This window comes from Rhinolophus hipposideros (assembly GCF_964194185.1).
Source record: "Rhinolophus hipposideros genome assembly, chromosome: X".
NCBI classification, from domain to species: domain Eukaryota; kingdom Metazoa; phylum Chordata; class Mammalia; order Chiroptera; family Rhinolophidae; genus Rhinolophus; species Rhinolophus hipposideros.
Window position 1 is genome coordinate 95,627,214 of NC_138046.1, and position 20,679 is coordinate 95,647,892.

General features: G+C 50.5%; 1 protein-coding gene across 1 annotated transcript in view; it reads left to right on the top strand.

The window, feature by feature from the left end:
• Positions 1-581: 581 nt before the first annotated feature.
• BCOR (BCL6 corepressor) overlaps positions 582-20,679 on the top strand; it is an 84,417-nt gene continuing 64,319 nt past the window's right edge. Inside the window, exon 1 of the mRNA XM_081043291.1 lies at positions 582-783. The gene's annotated coding sequence lies outside the window, so the exon portion shown is untranslated. The remainder of the gene's footprint in view (positions 784-20,679) is intronic.

Genomic DNA, 20,679 nt, shown 5'->3' on the forward strand with positions numbered 1-20,679 from the left:
CGAGAATTTGAGTACATGGTTCTGCCGCTGCCCCAAAAGTTGGCCAGACGTGTGGGTCAGGTGTGTGTGTGTGTGTGTGTGTGTGTGTGTGTGTGTGTGCCCGGAGTGCATGTGCCGATTGCAGGGATTCTCAGTGGATTCTCAGTGGATGAGCTACAAAGGGAGAGTAGGGGGCGCCGGGCTCAGGCGCTCGGGTTTGGGGCCAGCCAGGGGCCGGCGTACACCCTAGGTATCCGGGTATTCCGAGCCCGCCCCCTCTCTCTGGGCCGGCATAAGGCCGGCCTTTGAGGTGGAAACCGTGTCCAACTCCTTGAAAGTAAACTTGTCGCGGGGGGAGCGCAGGAAGGAGGGGACTGGCTGGGGTGTCTGCGTCGGGAAGGCTTGTGTCAAGTTTCTGCCCCTGACACTCGGTGGCAAGGTGCCAAGGCCCTGGGAACGGCGGTGGGGGACAGGGTGGCGGGAGTCGGGGTGAGAGTGACCGCGCAGCGGGGCCGGACTAGCGAACCCCGAGGCGCACGGCGCGCGCTCTGGCCGTAGGCGGGCGGGGGGCGGGGGCGGCGGGCGGGGAGGGGGTGCTGGGAGAGCCGCCGGAGCCGAAAGGAGCGCAGGCATCTTCCGCAATCCATTCATGCACTGGAGCGCGTGCAGAGCTGCTGATCGCTGCCATTGTTACTCGCGGGCGGTGTGGGAGCCGAGCCTCCACTCTGGCGAGAGATAAATGGCCTCTGACAGCCCCTCCTCGCCAAGAGAGCTCCTTGGATTTCACCGCGCCGCGGCTCTCAGGTCTGTGCCTTGCTCGCTTCCCGGTGAGAACCTTTAAATCAGCCTCCCAGCCCTCCCTCCTCCCGGACGCTGCCCCCCCCACCCCCCTCCTGCTCAGGCCCCGGCAGGGCCCCTGGCGTGCTGCGCGCAGCCTTCGGCCTCCTCTCCACCCGGAGGGGACGAGGTGGGGAGCGGCGGGGGCGGCGGGGGGAGGCGGCTGGCGCCCCCCGCCCCGGTTCCTCACCTCCTCGGGAGAGGAGCCCCGCGCCCCGCCTCCGCGCCCACAAAATGGATCAGGCTACCGTGCGGAGAGCGGGCTGTAAATATTTAAAAAGTCTCTCGCGCGCCGGCGGTAATGGCTTTCGCAGTCGGAATGTGTGCTAGGAGAAGCGAGGAAGGGCGATGTGTGTTCACTGTGTTGCAATGTGGGGGAATTGAACCTGTGCCTTCACCCACCCAGTCCCGGGTGGGCTGCGCGTTCCGCCTTCCCGATTTCCCGCCCTTCGCCTCGGCCACCGCGTCCCACCGTAGCGTCGAGAACGCCAACCGATAGGGAACTTAAACATGGCAGGGCGACCGGGGGGCCTGGGCGAGGTGACCTAGAGCCACTCTCCCCTTCGGGGTCTCCCAAGGTCCTAGGCTGGGCCCGGCCTGAGACCCCTGGTCCAGGTCCACTTCTCGCACAGGGGAAGGCGGGAGATGCACAGGTTGAAGCCCCCTGACCCTGAGTTTGGGTGGTCGCTGAAGCCTGCGCTAGGGTTTCCGTAGGGGGGACCTGGGCCCAGTTTGTGCCTTTGCTCTCCTCCCCATGCCTCGATCCACTCTGAAGGAGAGCCCTCCCCACCGCCCTCCCCTTCTGAATCTGAAAGTAGCTTTGTGGCAGCTGTGACCGAAACCTGGGAGGAGGCAACGCAGAGGGGGGGGGTGCCTGGCGCCCAGACTTAGTGGAGGTCACACGTGGATGTGGACGGGGATCATTTGGTTCTCTGGCCGGTGTGGGCCTAGGATCTTTAAGGCCGAGCTCAGCACGATGGAAGAGGTGGGGGAGGGGGTACCAGCCTTCTCGGCTGGGAGAGGCTTAATGGGCCCACCACAGGGTGTGTGCGGGTGAGGCTGTCGCCTTGGCCATTGGCCCCTCCCTGGCGAGGCAGGGGCGCCGAGTTGCCCAGAGCTGGGGCGGGCCGGGCGCTGCGGGTTCGCGCGGAAGGTTGGAGGCGGTGTGGGTCCAGGCTGGGGCTGCTCCCCTGCACCCCTTCGGCCCGCCCACTCGGGGACTGGCCAAATTGTGGGTGCTGGCGGCGTGTCAGGGCGCGCCAAGGCTGCTGTCCGCGTTTGAGCGCGTGGAGCTCCCGACTCCTGGCAGCTCCGCGCACTCGGCTTCCAGGGACTTGTGCTGCGCCTTACTCGCTTGTTTGTCTCGTGTGAGTCTCGTAAACCTCCCTGATTTATTACCCAGACTAAATGCTTAATTTGTGAATATGAAACAGATTAAAAGGGGCGGGGGTTAGGGGGCTTGAGGTCGGCATATTTTAGCAATCAGACCAAAGCAGCCCGGCAGATGTTTCAAATTTGTCGACATTTTCAGGCTCATGTGGAAAGCCAGCCAGAATGGTCAAGAGGTCCTTTCTCCTTCCTTCAACCTGAGAACTTGGCAATGATCAAAAGGAGGTGATTAGTAGCTACAGAGAAAAGACACCAGCAGGCAAGGAGTTAACGGAGGCTGAGCCCTTCACCTCCAGGGTTGGGATGGGAGTGTGTGTGAGAGCTGGTCACAAAGGCTAGAGGGGTCCTCGCTAAAAAGGCCCAAGTCCTAGAAGCCAACTTTGAAGGACAAAGTAGGGGATCCATTAAAAGTTAATTTAGTAAATAAACTTCATTGGCGATAAAACAAACAAGAAAGATGGAAATGCCAACTTAAAATAGCTGAAAGATATAAAAATAAATAGTTTTGATGTGGCATAAACATGTGCGCACTCCTTTTGGCAGGCAGGTCCCTACTGTGCTCCGCCTGACACAGGCCTCTCAGGAACACCCTCTCCCTTTGAAAAGCCCCCATGTAGACAGGCACTGTTTTCTGGCATTTGGCATTTTGAGGCAACTTCACACATCAAAGGCGAGCTCAGTGTTCTTTTCAGCTCCCTGGTTCCAGCCGCCCAGTAAAGCAGATACAGTTTCTATAAATTGGCCTTCTCCTCTGGGTTTTGATTGATCATCACCATATGAGATTATTGAAAGTCTAATGTCTTATTTCACTTTCTCCAAGGGGTTAGGAGGGGAACAGTTTATTGGAAATCAGGCCACGTGAAGACTCTGGTGTTGTGCAATAGTAATTTCCATTAGCCTGTGTAGCTCAACCTCCGGAAACTCCCATGTATCTCCTGCTGGGTCCTTGTACAACCCTCCCTTTCCCCCTCCAGGTCTCATCTTTAGTCGTTGTTAACAGGTACAGGACAAACTAGAGCCTTCTGGAGCCTTTGTAGTTGGAAGGAGAAAATTGTTGATTAAAAATAAGGCAACAAAAGATTCATTGTTTAAAATATATTTATAACTCCAGAATCTCCTCTTGAGGATTGTTTCCCACTCCAAACTTTTTTGTTACTCTTTTGCCTTGATACTGTATTTCATTTTATTAAAGTTGATTATGGTTCCCCTGTCTTGTCCTCAGCTAGACAAAGGCTTAGGGAAAGTCAAAGAACGTGTTAATTATATGTTTCTTGTAAACTGACTTTTCATTTTCCCCTAACACATTTAGTTGGCTTGGTGTTTAGTTTAACACTCAATTGCTGCAAATATACTGCTTAAAAATGCTGTCCTTATTAAAACAAATAAATGAATGCAAAGACCTTTCTAATTTCAACTCGCGTGGGCTAGAAACAGAAGAGAAAACTGAAAGCGGGGAGGGGAGAGAAAAGAGACCAGGAAACTCACGCGTGTGCACACACACACACAGGCGGCATTCCTTCTGCCAGCCCTCCCCCCCAGCTGTGTTAAACTGGTCCATACAATTGTCCCTGGCTGCGCCCTGCAGCTCGCCAGCCCTCCTGGATTTTCCATCATTTGATGCCTAAGGCAATCATTAGCTGAGAATGGACAACCTCAACCTCCTGGCAGCCCATCACTTACCAGCCAGGAGAGGCTGGTTGCAGACTCCTGCGCTGGGGCTGGGCCCCATTTGTTCAACCTGAGAGGGGTCCTTACTTTTTGCCCCTGGGTGCATTGGTGCCTAATTAAACTCTATCCAGGGCAACGTGCACTAAATATAAGGAGGCTGAGAGGCAGCTGGGAGGAAAAGGCCGTCATTACCTGGGCAGAGAAAGTGACTTTTCTAAGAGAGGAGGAAGGGATTCCTCTGATGGCACTTTCTGTTTACCCGCAGCCAGCCGAGCCCCTGAGTGCAGATTAACTCCCTTGCTGAAATCAAGGAGAAATGGAAATTAGGAAGGAAAAAAACCCACAGCGCACACTTAACTAAACAGGGCCTGTGTCACCACCAGCAGGAGGGAGGTCTACCAGAGCTCCAAACAGACAATGGTGGCTGCAGAAAAATGACTCAGGTGCCCTTGTGGCATTGGAGTTATTGCTCATGTGCCACAGCCTCGTCACACGCAGGAGCCTGAGCTGTATAAATGGCTGTGAGGACAGAAGGGAGCAGATGTGTCAGGAGCCCAAGGACCAGGTGTGTGTTGTGAAGCTAAACAGACACCGTGGAAAAGCAGGGAGAGAATCTTCCTCTGAAGGCCAGGGACCTCACTAGGACCAGGGTGTGGGCAGGATTGAAATGGCCCGACCTGGGGATAAAATGACAGCTGGCAAACAGGAGTGTGTAGAGATCTCGGAGAACGGCTGCCAGTGCTTTAATTGAGCCTCCATTTAACCCAGCTGAGGAAATTGGTCCAGAGGGTGAGAACACTAGCTCAAGGTGACAAGTTAGTGGCATAAGTAAAACCAAAACCCATAGCTCTCTACTTTTGAGTAACGAATCAGAGGAGGAAAGTGACTTCTGGTTAGAGAAAGATCCAGGGTGCTCTTGGTCACTGAAGAAGGCTCGTGTTTTAGTCATTGAGCATTTATTAAGCACTTGCTGTGTGCAAAGCACTATGCTGGACATACGAAGCCACAGTGCTGAGCCCTCAAAGGACTGAGCAGGGGTGACTAGGTGCTTCTGTGCCTGGTAACAAAGACCATGAAGGACAGTGGGTAAGAGAGCTGGAGAAGGGAAGGAGGAAGCCGACCACTTGCAGGGTTCTGCTTTTAAACAAAGCCCACTGTGAGGTTTACAGGAGGGCAACCTGGACATGAGACTGTTCTCCCAGTGGTGGAGGTACGAGAGAGGCCATCTGGGTGGGCCAGGGCCCTTTGTGCCACTTTCTTTGGAGGACCTGACTGTTTCTCAAGGCCAGCCAGGAAAATGAGTCTAATGCGAATAGAGGAGGCAACTTGAGGAGTAGCTTGAGTACCATTGCAGTCTTCTCTCTTGCCCTGGACAAACAGAAGAGTGTAGCTTATCCCCAAAGCTCCTGGACAAATGCAGGCTCTCCGGGGGAGCTGGTAAGGGAATACTGCCTCCCTCAACAAAACAAACCCAAGACTCTCCAAGGTTTAGCACTGGAAGCGGAGTCTCCCAGCAGAGAATGGGGGTTGACTTCATGGCTCCCTGCTCTGTGCCCCCCCAGATTCCACCTGCCCCTTGGGGCACTCGCAGTGTGATCACAGGTACCCTCCCTGCAGCCATCTGGCCTCAGCCCAGCCTCTGCTCTTGGTTTCCCTAAGCAGAGGCGAAATGCTGGAACCTTCAAAGCACATTCCTAAACACTAAGGGAGAGCTGTGGGGAAGTGAAAACAAAGAGGCCAAGGAGCGCTGGAGCAGTTCAGCTTACAGAGTCTGTGGGCCAACAGGGCTGGCCCACGTTCAGTCAGGCTTCCTGGCTGTGGGCCAGCCTTAGCTGGCAGCATGCCCTTCCAGCCCACCACTCAGGCCCGTGCTGCCCCCCAGTCCTAGGCACACCCTTGTACTCAGCCCAGGCCCCAGGAAGCCCTGCTGCCCCTAAGTCCCCCTCGCCCCATTTAGGTTACTAGTTCCAGAGCCAGAATGGCCCTAAGTCCCTTAACCCAGCGCTTCCTAAGACTGAGTGGGTTTCCAGTGGGCCAGCCCCTCAGGGTGGCCTGATGTGTGTGTGTGTGTGTGGGGGTGGCCCAAGTCCCCTGACTGGTAGCTTCAGGCCTTGAGCAGCTATGTTGGGCAATTGTTAACACTTGGTCACTGTTTACCGTGTGTGCCATAAAGATATTATCACCTTCTCTGTGTGTCAAGACAGAGAAGCACTGCTAACTTGTGATAAGTGTGACATAGGCCCCCAGAGGTAACCACACGTATAATGCGGAGAGTATCAGGCCACATGGCCCTTTACGGCTCAGTCATTCATTGAACAAGCATCTGATCCAGCCCCCTTGTCTGCTGGGCACTGTGCTTGCAGCCTGGGGAGATCCCAGGCTACCAGGCTCGAGCCCCTTCCTTATAGAATTTAGTCTCACGGAAAGAGATAAGCTCCACAGGGCTGCGAACCTCCATGTGCTCACATTAACTAAAGCTAGGAGAAACAGCCGCCCTCGCTTTCTTCCTCAGGCATATATTTTTCAAGCCAAAGGGCGGATGGTGTGTTTCTGCCCACTTTTCCACTTACAACTGGATAACCAAAGAGTCCCCCAAACTCCGAGTGCTGACTACTGAATTAGGGACTTGGGAACTAGGAGTTCTCTGCTTTCTTTCTTGAGATTCCACCCAGAAGACATCACATTAATGGCAGATGTTATGAGTAACACCTGCATGTGGCACACCGTTCTAAGGATATCAGAGGGAGTGCCAAGGAGAAGGAAGCCTCTCCAACCCCTTCTTCAGTCACCCAGTTTGCCTCTCTATGGCCAATCACTGCCGCTGGATTCTGGCTTACCCTCCCCAAGATAGTTTATTAAGGCGATTTCTCAAAAAATATATATATTTTTTATTTTGAAAACTCCCAATCCCACAAAAAAATCGAAAGAACAGTACAATGAGCACCCAGTTAAGAAGGCTAACTTTCAAAAGTACTATATTTATTCAACATGCCTACCCTTGGAAAGAATTCAAAACCCCTTCCAAGATCTGATTTAATTTAACTTTATCTTAACGTGTTACTTAGGAATACTTTGCCCTCATAGATATGTTCCTTGTTCATACTCCCTCCCCTCAGCCCCCAGCACCTTATCAGTGTGCCTTGTTCACAGTAGGCATTTAATAAAGCTTGTGCATTCAGTAGCAAAGACTGCACAGCAATTGGCAGGGTGGAGCCAGACTGCCCAGGTTGGAAACCTTGCTCTGCCACTTCACTAGCTGTGTGGCCTCAGGCAGTGACTCTCGGTGCCTCACTTTGCCCCTCTATAAAATGGAGGGTAATAATACCACAGATTCCAGAATGTTGGGAGAATTAAATTAGTTGATGGACATAAAGCACTTAAAATTGTGCCTGGCATATGAAAGGTCCTTAATAGGTACTAGGGAGACAAATACATTTGGTATCAACCTTGCTTTAGTGATTGCACGTGAGTCATTTGGCCGAGTTCATGGCTTCCGAGTTTTCTTTGGTAACCGCAAGAGAGGCCTGAGGAAACCAGGAATGTGGCTTCATAATCCTTCCCTGCCTGAGAACTGTCTGCCCTCAGCTCCGCTCAGAGCTGAGGCAGAGTGGCATCTAAGTGGCAGGGGCTTCCTGGGGACAGTTTCCACACTCATGGAGAGTTTCTAGCCGTGCTTATTAAAAAGACATTTGGAGGGAAAGTTTTTTTTTTCTTCCCATTTTCTAGCCTGGTTAGTTGCTGCCCTGCTGATAGAACCATCTTTGAAGAAACAACTAGCATTTACTTTAGGGACAGAGCCAGGAATGAATAGTCCTTCTCCCAGAGGGAGATCCAAGCTCACAAAGGCCATTTTCAGGCTTGAGTGGAGGGTCAGACGAGCAAGTGGGTGTGGTCCCAGGAGCCTGCCTGTCTGACAAACTAGAGGGGGTCTTACGAACTCCCCAGACAAAGTAATCTGGAATGCTTTTCACACAGGAATGGTAGAATGGATGTTTTAAGAGCCAGAGGCAAGAGAGGACACAGGAAAGATAAAGAAATTTGTTTAAAGGTATACTTTGCTCTGTGCTATAAAATACTGCTCCTAATGTTAGGTTTTGACTGCTGTAATATCTGACCTTGACATTGTGGTGTTTCTGCCATATAATTTAATTAACGTGTGATGCTGGCGTGATGCCAGAGAGTCAAACGTTCTGACAGTTCTTGGAAGCCACATAAGTCCCTTTGAAGTTCCCCCCAGTGAACTGACACATGGAGAAACCTCCTAAGGTTCAGGACAGCCCCTGATACAGGGTACAGAAATTTTGCTGTGTTGCAGTTACACTGGATGGCACTGGCTAAGTCACCTGCTGACTTGTCACAGTTCTGGAGACCTGCTGTAGTTTCTGAGGGCCCTAACCACTGTGAGTGGCTCCTTGACGAAGAATAAGTCATCCCTCATCAGGGACAACATGCGGAGGTCTCCTGTTTGCGGATTTTTCTCCACAAAATGTTTTCTTCTTCCCCAACTTTGCCTTTCGCCACGTGTTGAGCTACACACAGGAACATAAATTAGATAAGAGACATATTAACTAAAGACCAAAAGGACTATATACATTCAGTCCACACATTAGTATTTAACACCCACTATGTGCACCTACTAAGGCTTTGGGCATTTATAGCAGAGGACAAAGCAGTGTCTCAGCCATCATAAAACTTCATTTTACTGGAAATAGAGAATAAATACATGCGCCACATATACATATATATATGTTATATATGTATATATATTATGTAATGTATACACAGAGGGTGCCAAAAAAAATGTATACACATTTTAAGAAAGGAAAACACTATATTAAAATTGTAATACTCAATATATACCGATAACAAAAGATGAATACACGTCATGTGTATACATTTGTGGGGCACCCCTGGGGTGTGTGTGTGTGCACACACACACTATTTCAGGTTGCAATAAATGCTATGAAGAATTAAGAAGGGTAAGGGGTTGGAGAGAGATGGAAAATCCTTTTAAATGGTAGATAGTGCATTATGAGTCTTGGCTTGATGGCATAAAGTGCTTAGGTGGTTATCAGTCAGTGCTTGCCACAATAAGGCTGTATAACAAACCACCTCAAAACTGAGTAGCTTATATCAATAAGCATTTGTTTCTCACATATGTGTCGTGGGTCCCCTGTGGTTAGTTGATGTAGTCTGTGCTCGGCTGGGCTTGACGCTAAGCGTGGGTTGGGCCCAGTCTGCTCCATGTGTTTCTCATCCTCTGTGGACAAATGGACTATGTGGGACATGTTCTTTTCATGGTGATGGCAAAAGTGCAAGAGAGTAGAGTGGAAATACAATGACTCTTAAGTCCTAGACTTAGAACTTTTACACTTACTTCTGATTACATTCTGTTAGCCAAAAGACGTCCTGTGGCCTGACATCAATGGGATGGGATGGGGAGATACACTCTACCTCTCGCTGGATGAATTGCAAAGTCACATGGCAAAGGGCATAGATATAGGGCAGGGTGAAGAATTGGGAACAGTAACGCAATCTGAAACAGATGGTTCAAACCAAAACTATGTATCTAGCTGTGACATTTATATATACAAATACATATATCAAGTGATAAAACCGCCTTCACTGGAATCTTCTGTTTTAGATTATTTTAAATAAATCCATGCAATAATTACACATTAGCGTCCCTAAGGTGGTTTATGGGACTAGAGGCTTCTCGAACTTCAGGAAACCTGGGAAGATGGACCACAGGCCATCCCAATGCTGAGAGAGAAGGCCACGATGGAGACCTTTCTTCTTGCATGGGCTTCCCATGCAGGGATGGTGCAGGTGGGAGAAACCAGAGGAGACCCCAGACCCAGCAAGTGTCCTTGCTGGCCTCTGAGGAGGTCTTAGAGTGACACAAATCTGGAATAGGACCCAGGAGGTGTCACCACTGGGCCTCACTCTACTGCCAACTAGACCTATAGCTAGTTTCATTGGCTGTCTAGGACATACCTTTCATGCATTGTATAAGGGTGTAGGTCGAAGATTCCAGCTCTTTCTTGCAGCTCCTTACCCCCTAGTCCTACTCTACCTTTCTCATGCCGTCCTTGAGTAATGTGGGTGGGATCCATAAGTGCCTCTTCGGAAAGTGATGATGTTTAAAATCTGGCCTCCCTTCCATGAATTCCTCCAGGGCTGTGCAGTCAGCCAAGTTCTGGAACCTGGCCCTTTCCTTTGGGAAGGAAAGCTTGCTGTTCAATTGATTCCAGTGCCTAATGGAATCTAATCACCTTTGCCCAGAGTGATTCCAATCAAAGGAATCTACCATATAAAAATTAAATGTGGCAGCATCTTGTAAGCAGAGAGAATGGAGCGCTGGGCCAAATGTTTAATGTGGGGCTCATGGGGATTTAGACCATCTCTTATTTGGGAGAATTCTGGCTCCTGTATCCAAAGGTGTTCAAGGTGATCTATCTTCTGGAACGAATTCTAGCCTAGAACTGGAAGGGGGACTCCTTAGACCAGCCGCCACTATGGAGTGCGTTGGGCAATTCCTGAAACTGCAACTTCATCTCTGATTTCACTGCTGACTTGACTTGATTCACGGGGTCCATCTTGAACTTCTCCGTGTTTGAACTTCCCTCAGCTTTGTTTCTTTGTCACTCTCAGTGTAAATCTCTTCACAACTCTCCCAGAGGCCCTTCTCTGCTTTGCCTTCATTCCCCATTAGATGATGATGATGATGATGATGATGATGATGATGATGATGATGATGTACTTTTTACTGAAGCAAAAGAGCTGTACAGAAAAGCGCCCACATCGTAAGTATAGGACCTGATGAACACACCCATATAAGCAGTACCCAGGTCAGGAAACAATACTCACTAGCACCCCGGAAATCAACTCATGCCCCCTTCCTAGTACTGTGGCCCCAAAGAAAGCTGCTATCCTAACTTCTAATAGCATTGATTTGAGTGGCCCGATTTGGTACTTTATAGAAACGGAATGTACAATGTGAACTATTTGTGTGACTGGCTTCTTTTGTTCCACATTGTGCTTCTGAGATCCATGCATATTGTGTGCTATGTAGCCTGTTCATTCTCTGCTGTGTAGTATCCCACTGTGTGAATACACCACATTTTATTCTACTGTTGATGGGCATTTGGGCAGTTTTGCTTTGGGGCGATTACTAATGTTGCTGCTATGAACACTTGTGTACATGCCTTCTGGTAAAGAGATGGATACATTCCTGCTGTGTGTATGTACAACCATGAGTTGAATTGCGGGCCATAGGTTGGGCCTGTGTTCAGCTTTAATGGATAGTGCCAAAGTTTTCCAAAGTGGTTGTGCCAATTTATATTTCCACAGCCGAGTATGAGAATGCTCCTTGCCAGCACTTGAAATTTTCTTTTCTTCCTTTTAGGCATTCTGGTGGACCCTGTTAGATTTCAAGCTCTTAAAGGGCAGAAACAAAGTATTTTCCTTCCTTGAAAATTCTCCCAAGTGTCTTTTCTGGGGAAAATGCTAGCTGACACCGTGGGAAATAAAAGCCTGTGGTTTTCTTTTCATTTTCAGGAAAATCTGAAATTTGGCCCTTGATCTTTAATGACAGTAGCTTTTGGAAACTGAGAAAAATAAAAATTTGGATCCAGCTTCAAGGCGCCCCCTCCCGCTCCCCCACCATCTGGTCCTACTCTGGTTTTCACAATCCATAAGCATACTCACTGGGTAGCCTAAGGCTTCCTGGTGTCCACCCATGCCCTCCTGCCTGCTCTGCCCTTCTGGGTCCCCATCTGGAGTGACATCCTTGCTCTCACCCTGACGCCCAGGTCCAGGCACACCTCCTTCATGGAGCCACTCCCAAACTACTGGTTGAAGTCTAATTCTTTGTACTTGTTGTCACAGCCACAAAACTTATCATTCAGTTGCGCTGAAATGAGTGATACCTTATCTCCTGTGTTCAGTTGTTAAGTTCTTAGAGGGCAGGGACCACAGAGACTCGAAAGGTGTCAACCCACACCTTGCCTACAGCATTGCCCATAACGTACTTATTGACCTGTTGATCGGATATGCTACCATTAGGTTCTGTCACTTGGTTCTGTGGGGCTGGAAAAGACTTCTCAGATGTCAGGGTCAGGAAAGTCCAAATTTAATCAGATGAGCACATACCATGAGTGATTTCCTGACACTGGGTATATTTTAAAGAAAAACTGGCTGGTCCCTTCTAATTGTCTGCAATAACCTGGCTGAGCAGCAGGGTCCTCTAGCTGGTTCACTCACCGAGTGTCTCATTGTCACCTGGGGTGTCAGTATAGAATGCAGAATCCTGGCCCCATGCCTGAAAAATCTGACTCAATAGGTCTGGGTGGGGCCTGGCAATCTCTATCTTTAACACTCGCCACAGCTGACTCTGACGCACAGCCAGGTTTGGAAACTAGTTTAGTCTGAAAAGAATGTTCTCTTCTAGGAAGTGAGAAAACATCAGGGGGCACAGTGAGAAGGGGCTGTGAAATAATGTTTTGGATTTAGAGAGGCTGTGTTTGCATCGCAGCTCTTCCTCCTCTGAGGTGTGTGACCATGGGCAAGTCACTCAACCCCTCTGAGCCTTCGTTTCCTCTTCTGTGACCTGGAAACAACACAATGTATCTGTTTGGTTGCAACAAATTACCCCAAATTTGTTGGTAATTTACCAACAAATTACTTCTCCACTTAAAACAACTGTTTTATTTTGTTCACAATTCTGTGGGTCAGGAATTCTGAGAAGGGCTCAGCCGGGTGGTTCTCTCCTGGGTTTGCAGTTCAATGTCAACAGGGGCTGCGACGATCTGCAGGATGTCCAAGATGGAGCACTCACTTGGCTGTCAGTTGATGCTGGCCATTTTCTGGGAGCTTGGCTGGACTGCCAACTGGGGTATCTACCTGTGACTCCCCAGCATGGCAGTTGACTTCTTTTGGGCTTCTCCTAGAATAGGTGCCCCAGGAGAGCCAGGAGAAAGCTACGTGGCCTTTTTCTGACTTAGCCTTAGAAATCTCACAGGATCATTTCTGTTGTGTTCAAAGTGGTCACAAGACCACTCAGATTTCTAGGAGTGGGGACATTGACCCCACATCTTGGCGGGAAGAGTGTCCTATAACCCTCAGACATGTTTAAAACTGCCACAGTATCTCATGGGGTTGTTGAGGATTAAGTGAGATGATTTCTTTGAAGTGCTGGACAAATGTGAACTTCCCCTTTAGTTTGAGGCCTGGGACCTCACAGGGCAAAGTCAGTGCCAGATGTCAGGCTTCTAGTTGCATTTGGTCATGTCTTTAAGGATGCAGTGAATCTTTCTCAGTTTCTAGTCATTTCTAGTCCCTTTGGATAGTTTGTACAGGGCAGCAGTGGGGCACCTTCTCATTTCCCAATGGAGGTTGTTGAGTACACCAGGTCTCCCATGATTTTCTGCCACCCCATGTCAACCCTGCCGTATGCCTGGGAGCTCTTTGGGCTCCGAATGGGAACACCCAGGTGAGGACACAATTTCAACACATTCAGGACACCCTGGTGTGGGGCCCTCATGGCAAAGTGTTGGGATGGTGAACTGAATGGCATCTGGAGAAAAGGCAGTTGGAGCGCTGCTTTTGTGGGCATGGCTCTTCCACCTCACTTTCAGGACTGAGTCCTTTGTCCTTGTTTTCTTTTTTCTTTCTTTTTTAAAGATTTTATTGGGGAAGGGGAACAGGACTTTATTGGGGAGCAGTGTGTACTTCCAGGACTTTTTTTTTTTCCAAGTCAAGTTGTTGTCCTTCCGATCTTAGTTGTGGAGGGTGCTGTTCAGCTTCAAGTTGTTGTCCTTTCAGTCTTAGTTGTGGAGGGCGCAGCTCAGCTCCAGGTCCAGTGTTGCTAGTTGCAAGGGGCACAGCCCACCATCCCTTGCGGGACTTGAGGAGTTGAACCGGCAACCTTGTGGTTGAAAGCCCACTGGCCCATGTGGGAATCGAACCGGCAGCCTTCGGAGTTAGGAGCACGGAGCTCCAACCGCCTGAGCCACCGGGCCGGCCCTGGCCTTGTTTTCTTTACCCCAGGTCTGGAGAGAGTCGGGGATCTGAGGAAAAATCAAAGGGAGACCATTCAGACCAACTTCTGGGCTCCCAAAGGAAGGTAGGGGATGGGTTGCCTCAGGATGAGGCAGCATTCAAAGGGAGGCTGGGTTCCAGTTGGTGCCAGAGTGGGTGGGATTTGCACAGTAGGCTGCCTTGGGAACAGGGAGGCGCCATTATGTGTCTGCTACAATTTGCTGTCATTTGGGAAGGTGGTGCTTGAGAGTTCTCTCTGAGAAGAGGGCCCATTTGCCCCTCTCGCTCACACTCTTATTCCGGAAACAGGCAGTGAGGCCTGTGTTTGGCAATCTAAAGAAGCTGCTGTCTCTGGTCCTCCTGCTTTTCCTTCTGGGGCTCCTTCACCTTCCCCGTCACCACCATTAGCCTCATGTTGGGCAACTGTGTTATTCAGAGTAGGGTGGGGTGAGGCTCCAAGCTACACAGGAATGTAACAGTTTAGCTACCAGAGCTCACAGTATGGGGCTCCTTCTATGTGCCCGACACCGTGCTGAGGGTGAGAAATGGTCCGTAGACCTCCATGGTGCCAGGCAAGGAGCATACACCACGTGCCCAAGTGAGTGATATACATATGTGAGCACCTCAGGAATCTATGGCAGGGCAGGTCTCAGGAGGACTGGGGAGGCTAAGAGAAGACTCCGACACGGAGTAAGTAGGCAAGGCCATACTGCAGGCTGCCCATCCTCTCACAGCTCCGTGCCTTAGTTTCCCCATCATGGAGGTAACAAGGTACCCACCTCAAAGTGTTTCCATGAGGATGAAATGAGGGGGTACTGATAAACACTCAGCAGGGGCCCAGCAAAGTCAGCCCTTAATCAGGGTGTTCTTCACTTGTCAGGGATTTGCATAAACAGGAGGGAAGAAAAGGCCTAGGGGGGCCTGGGGAGTTGCTGGGAAGGGTGGAGTCCTTGAGACGCCAGGAGGCCAGAGGGAAGGTGAGGGAGGGACAGCCTGCTCCAGGGGTGAGTTCTGTACATCTGGCTGTTTCTGCCCCCAGGTTGGGACTGCATTAGAGCTTCTGCCCTCACCCCTACCCACACCTCCCCAAGGCCTCCCTCCCTCCCTTCAGACTGGTTTACCGCCCCGAGGCCCCCGAGGCATTTCCTGGCAGCTCCACCCAAGGTTCTGCCTTCTCACAGACCTGGCCTGGCTCCAGCCCCACCACTGAGGCTTGGTCCTAACTTTATATGACCAGCTTCTCAAATTTCTCCTCACTGGGGCAAAAATCTCCATTCTCCTTATATCACCCCCCCTTAATTGTCAAACCTTGGGGGAGAGGAAAGACCATCAGTTTGGGAGTCTAGACCCACAAGCTTTGTGACCTTAGGAGAGCTACTTAACCTCTGAGCCTCAGTTTCTTCATCTACGAAAGAGGGTAATGATTGACTAGTGGCTTGTTTTTGACCATCCTTCCATGAGGATTAAATAAATGAATGTATTAAATATATACTTTGTACTTAGTGAGTGCTTACTAAATGGTGCCTATTTCCCTAGTGATTCTATAACTGTGTATCCAGAAGGTATTCGATTGACATGTGGAGATTTGACTGGTATAGGTGGCCACTTGTTCTAGAGGGCAGATAAAGACATGAAGATCTTCTCTCTTGACCATTCAGGGAGCGTGCTCCCTGCCTCCTTTCCCTCCTTGGAGGTACCCCATGCTGTGCCCCAGAATTAGAAAGAACAGGCTCAGTCACAGTGGGGGGCCAACCCAAAGGTAGCTGGGAAGCCCTGAATGGAGAAATAATTCTAGATAAAGGTTTTTCCCATTTAATGAATGGCTTTGCCCAATATTCACAAAAACACATTTCTAAAACTTTTGGGTGGAAACCTTTCTGCAGGTTGTTTCAATGAGGTGTATCAGTTTCTTATTGCTGTGTAACAAACCATCCTAAAACATGGCTTGAACAACAATAGTTTCTTCTTTGTTGCTGTTGGGTGGGTTGGCTAGGCTCACTCCTGCAGCTGCAGTCAGCTAGAGGACAGCAGGGGAGGTCCAAGATGGCCTCATGCACAGTTTGGCAGTTGTTGCCAGCTCTTGGCTGGAGTGAACTACGGCTCTTCTCCCTGCCACCTTGTATCCTCTAGCACTCAAGACTGGCTCCCTAACGTGGCAGTTTCAGCACTGCTTGAGAGGGTGAAGCAGAGAGCTGTTATACAAGGCTTTGCCTCAGAAGTTACACAGTATCACTTCTGCCACATTCTGTTGTTCAGAGCAAGTTACCAGGCAAACCCAGATTCTAGGGGAGGGGACACAGATTCCCCCTTGCATTAGCTTGCTCCGGCTGCCATAAGAAAGTACCACAGACGGGGTGGTTAAACAACAGAAATGTACTGCCTTATAGTTCGAGGCTGGCAGTCTGAAATCAAAGTGTCAGCAGGGTTGGTTTCTTCTGAGGCCTCTCCCCTTGGCTTGTCGATGGCCGCTTTCTTCCTGGGTCTTCACATGGTCTTTCTTCTGTGTGTGTCTCAGTGTCCTTATTTCCTCTTATAAGGACACCAGACATAGGATTAGGGGCCACCCTGATGACACCATTACCTCTTTGAAGATCCTATCTCCATATACAGCCACATTATGAGGTAGGACTTCAACTAGGGGTTGACTTCAACATATGGATTTGGGGGGAAGGGGACACAATTCGGGCCATCACACACCCCCTTGGGAGGAAGGAGCTTCAAGGAAGTTGTGGCTATGTTTTCTATGGAAGATTATACAGTGCCCGACCATAGTAAGTGTTATACTTGCCAGCTGCAAGTGTTACTATTTCTGCTATTTTATTACACTGTGGGGTCAGTGAGGAAAATCTCCAATTCTAGGTCCTCAACCCTCCAGACTCACTCTCTCCAGCAAACACACACCTTCCCAAGGGCAGCTGCCCGGAATACACCATTACTGGGCACACAGCAGGCTATAGGGGCCTCACCTGCCTTTGCCACCTGTCTTCCCGTTCGCTCAGCTGGCCTTGAGTGGAGTGTGGGGTACCCTCTCAGAACAGGACAAGCCAGGCTGGCCCCACCTGCCTTTATCACCCCATGCCTCCACCCCCATGCAAACCCCTCTATCTTCTGTCTGACCTGACATTGCCCACAGGAGGCTGAGTGTCTCTTCCAGGGCAGTCTCCCTTATGAGCACACATACTCGTTCCCATAGCACCTGATGTAGACATCGGGAGTGCTCAATAAGCATTGGTAGAATAGGATTGATTTCAGAGTTTTCGTGGTCCTCTTAAGCTCCTAGCTCAACAATTCCCCCCAAGGCCTCAAATCCCAAAGTCACAAAGAGCCCAGTGGGGATTCAGCAGGTTTCACCTAGCACAGCCTCTCTGGTGCTTATTACCCCACCCGAGTCCATTACACAGCTGCCTTTCCTCACCACGTGGCACCCTCGAAGACACGGAGTTTTGACATTGAACCTAACTTTTATCTGCTATGGATTGGTGGAACCATGATGCTGGGAGAGGGGCAGCGTTTCTGCTCCCCAGCCCCTCTTACACACACACACACACACACACACACACACACACACACACACACCAGGGAGCTGTCCCCCTCCCCATGTCGCACTTCCAAAGCTGTGGCCCTACACTTCCAGAGCCAGAGAAGTGAAGGAAAGAAAGACACAGCTGCAGGTACAGCCAACCCAGGAGAAATGAGAAAGTGGGGGGAGAAAACAAGAAGAAATGGAATGGAGTTGGGAGAAGTCAAGTGCCATACTATTGGCAGCTCTGATGGCTGCACAGTGCAGCTTAGGGACACAGCGGGGGTGGCAGCCCAACAACAGGCTGACAAACCCATTACCCACTGCCAAAGCCTCGGCTCTGCAGCGCAGTCAGGCTAGGTCTATCTCTGGACACCATTAGGAACTGATGATGAATATGCAGAAACCGTCCCCCCGAAATGCACTAAACTGACTGCAACCCCCTTACTGACTCCACGCAGCCATCCCCACTCATGCTGCGCTGGTGGAAGGTCCCCAAGACCCTCTTTCAATCCCCATCCCCACCCCCGCCACTGCATATAGCTTGGTGGCAGGCCAGACATGACATTGCTTGAGAGTGGGAGAAGTAGGTTCATCGAGGAGGGGGATTCAACCAAGGATTGATTTCAGAAAAGGGCCAAAATGTGGATTTCTGATCCCCACGGCCCCTTTTTTAAAAATCACTGTTTGACCCACAGTGGATGTATTGAAACCTCTATAAAGGAAGGTTAGCAAGTGTCCCAGACTCTCAGGCCTCAGAGTTGCCCCAGGGCCTAGGAAAGAGGTCAGACATGCTAACTGCCATGCTGTGGCCAAAAGGTCCTGCGGCGTGGAGCAGTTCTGCTAAGCCAGACCATGTTTTGCAAGCAGTCTGGCTGGCGAGTCAGGCCCAGGGCAGCACTGCGCAGCAACAGGCGAAGTGTGACACTGGGCTGTGGGCCTTTCAAACAAGCTTCACTCCGCTTCACTCTGTATTCTGAGTTGCCTTCTTGGATAGTGAGAACATCTCTGGCCTGGCGGTGAGGGATCTAAGCTCTGGTGACAGGGGAGTTGAAATTCTCAGGACGGTTGGCCAAAGGCTGCTAAGAATATCTAGCCACAGGCCTGACCACAAGCCAGTTAACGCCCCACATGGTAGCTTCTGTGGTCCTTGGGCATGGGAGAAAGGAGCTTACTGGGCTGCCAGTGCTCGTGGAGTCCCTCAATTGGAAGTGTGTTCACACGGAAGTAAAGAATCAGGTAAAGTAACATTTAAAAAACCCAACAAGCGCATCCCGCCCTCAAGCAATGTATAAACTGAGGAGGGAGGACATCCCTGCCATGAGGGACTTACTATACATTACAGATAAAAGCAAGGACAGTCATACAGAAGGGGCCAGAGGTGGGCCGCCTCCCTTGAGGCAGTGAGGCTGCAAACGCTAATGACAGAGCCCACACTAGCCTCTTGCAGCTAGAGCAAGCCGTCTTGCGGCCCAGCGGCTGGCGGCTTGATGGGCGGCTAGGGATATTTAGTCCCTCCTCCAGACCTCAGTTTCTGCATCTGCAAAGTGAGGGCTTTCGATCACTGTTTCATAAACTTTTTTGAGGGTCAGGTCTCAGACCCTCTGGAACACTGATATGTGCACCCCCAGGAACATGGACACAGACACCGAGGCCACCATTTTCACACCATTTCAAGGGGTGGCCCAGACCCACGCAGACCAGCCACAGATCTCAGATGAAGGCTCTGAGGTTTTGGTTTAGGGGAGGGAGTGTTCTTGGAGGTCTGGAGAGGGCTTGGGAAGAGTTCACAGAGAAAATGGGACTGAAGGAAGGGCAGAACTGAAATATCGACTCCTTTACTCAACAAATGCAATGAGTGTCAACCATGAGCTAGCACAGTGGGTGCAGCTACAAAGAAAACACAAGGGGTCTTGGGTCTTGTGGGGCTGTCATTCTAGCTGGACAGGCAGCTGTCATGCCGGAGACCTTGCTCGCTGCGCCATTTGTCGTGCGGGGCGGCCTGCGGGGTCTCTGGTCCCACTCCCCACATAAGAACGCAGGACATGGTGTGGCCAAAAAGGAACACCCACGGAGTCATAGTTAGGGGAGTCACACCACTATACTCTCTCTGGCGACTGGGCGAGACACACGCAGTAGTAGCCACGCGATCTGCAGTCTGCCATTCACTTCTCTGCCTGCCAACCAACCAATCAACGCAGCCCCGCAGTTACATCAGTAGCCAATTGGCTAGCAGGTTACAGCTGATGGCCAACCAACCATCAGCCAATGGTCGTTCACCACCCGAGCCAGCACCTCCCCACGCGAGGCCGAGAGTCTGGAAACTGCTCTCTGAGACTCTGTCCCCACACAGCCCATTCGGCTCCAGCCATACAGGCCATCCTTCTCTTCCTCAAATAGTTTGTCGGTTCGACTTCAGGGCCTGTTCACTTGCGCCTCAGCTGCCTGGAGCAGCCTTTCCTTCATACTCATACAGCTGGCTTCTCAGCTCAAAAAATCCCCTGAATGAGACCTCCCTGGCCATCCTGGCTAAAGGTGCCCCTCGCAGCCACACTGCCCTGTTTCATCTTTTTTGTAGCGCGTAGCATCATCTGATGTTATCTTCTTTATTTGCTTTCTGTTTGTGGTCCATCTCCCATAGGATAGGGACCTTGTCGGTCCTGTTCTCCATGGTGCCCTGGCACCCAGGGCAGTGTTTGGCACAGAGTAAACACCTGTCATAAATGTGATGAACCAAATGAACTGGTAAGGCCTGTGGTGTGGGGGAAGGGAAGGGTGCTTTGAGAGGGTGAAGCTAGGGGACTAACCTGGTTTGGAAAAGGTATCTTGGTTGGAGGAAGTGCTGTTTGACTAGAGCTCTGAATGACTAAGCAAAGGGAGTGGAATGCATTCAGGGCCGGTTCCTGGCAAGGCCCTAATGTGGGAAGGGGCTGGAAACAGACTCCAAGAGCAAAGGTGCAAAGGGCAGGGCCTGGTGAGCTGGCTGAGGGTTTTCATTTGAGCTATCTCGAGAGTGACAGTTGCTGGAGCACGATTGCTTTGGCTGCAGGAACTACCCTCCATGACTTCTCTGATCCATCCTCCTCTTTTACACACTGGAATCCTGGTTGTATCTTACTCACTGTAGGCACTCTACCCCTACAGAGCCTGGGCACTGGCTATGCCTCTGCCTGCAACTCTCTTCTTCCGGAAATCCTTTAGACTCACTCCCTCACTTCCTTGGAGTCTTTGCTTAATTCTCACCT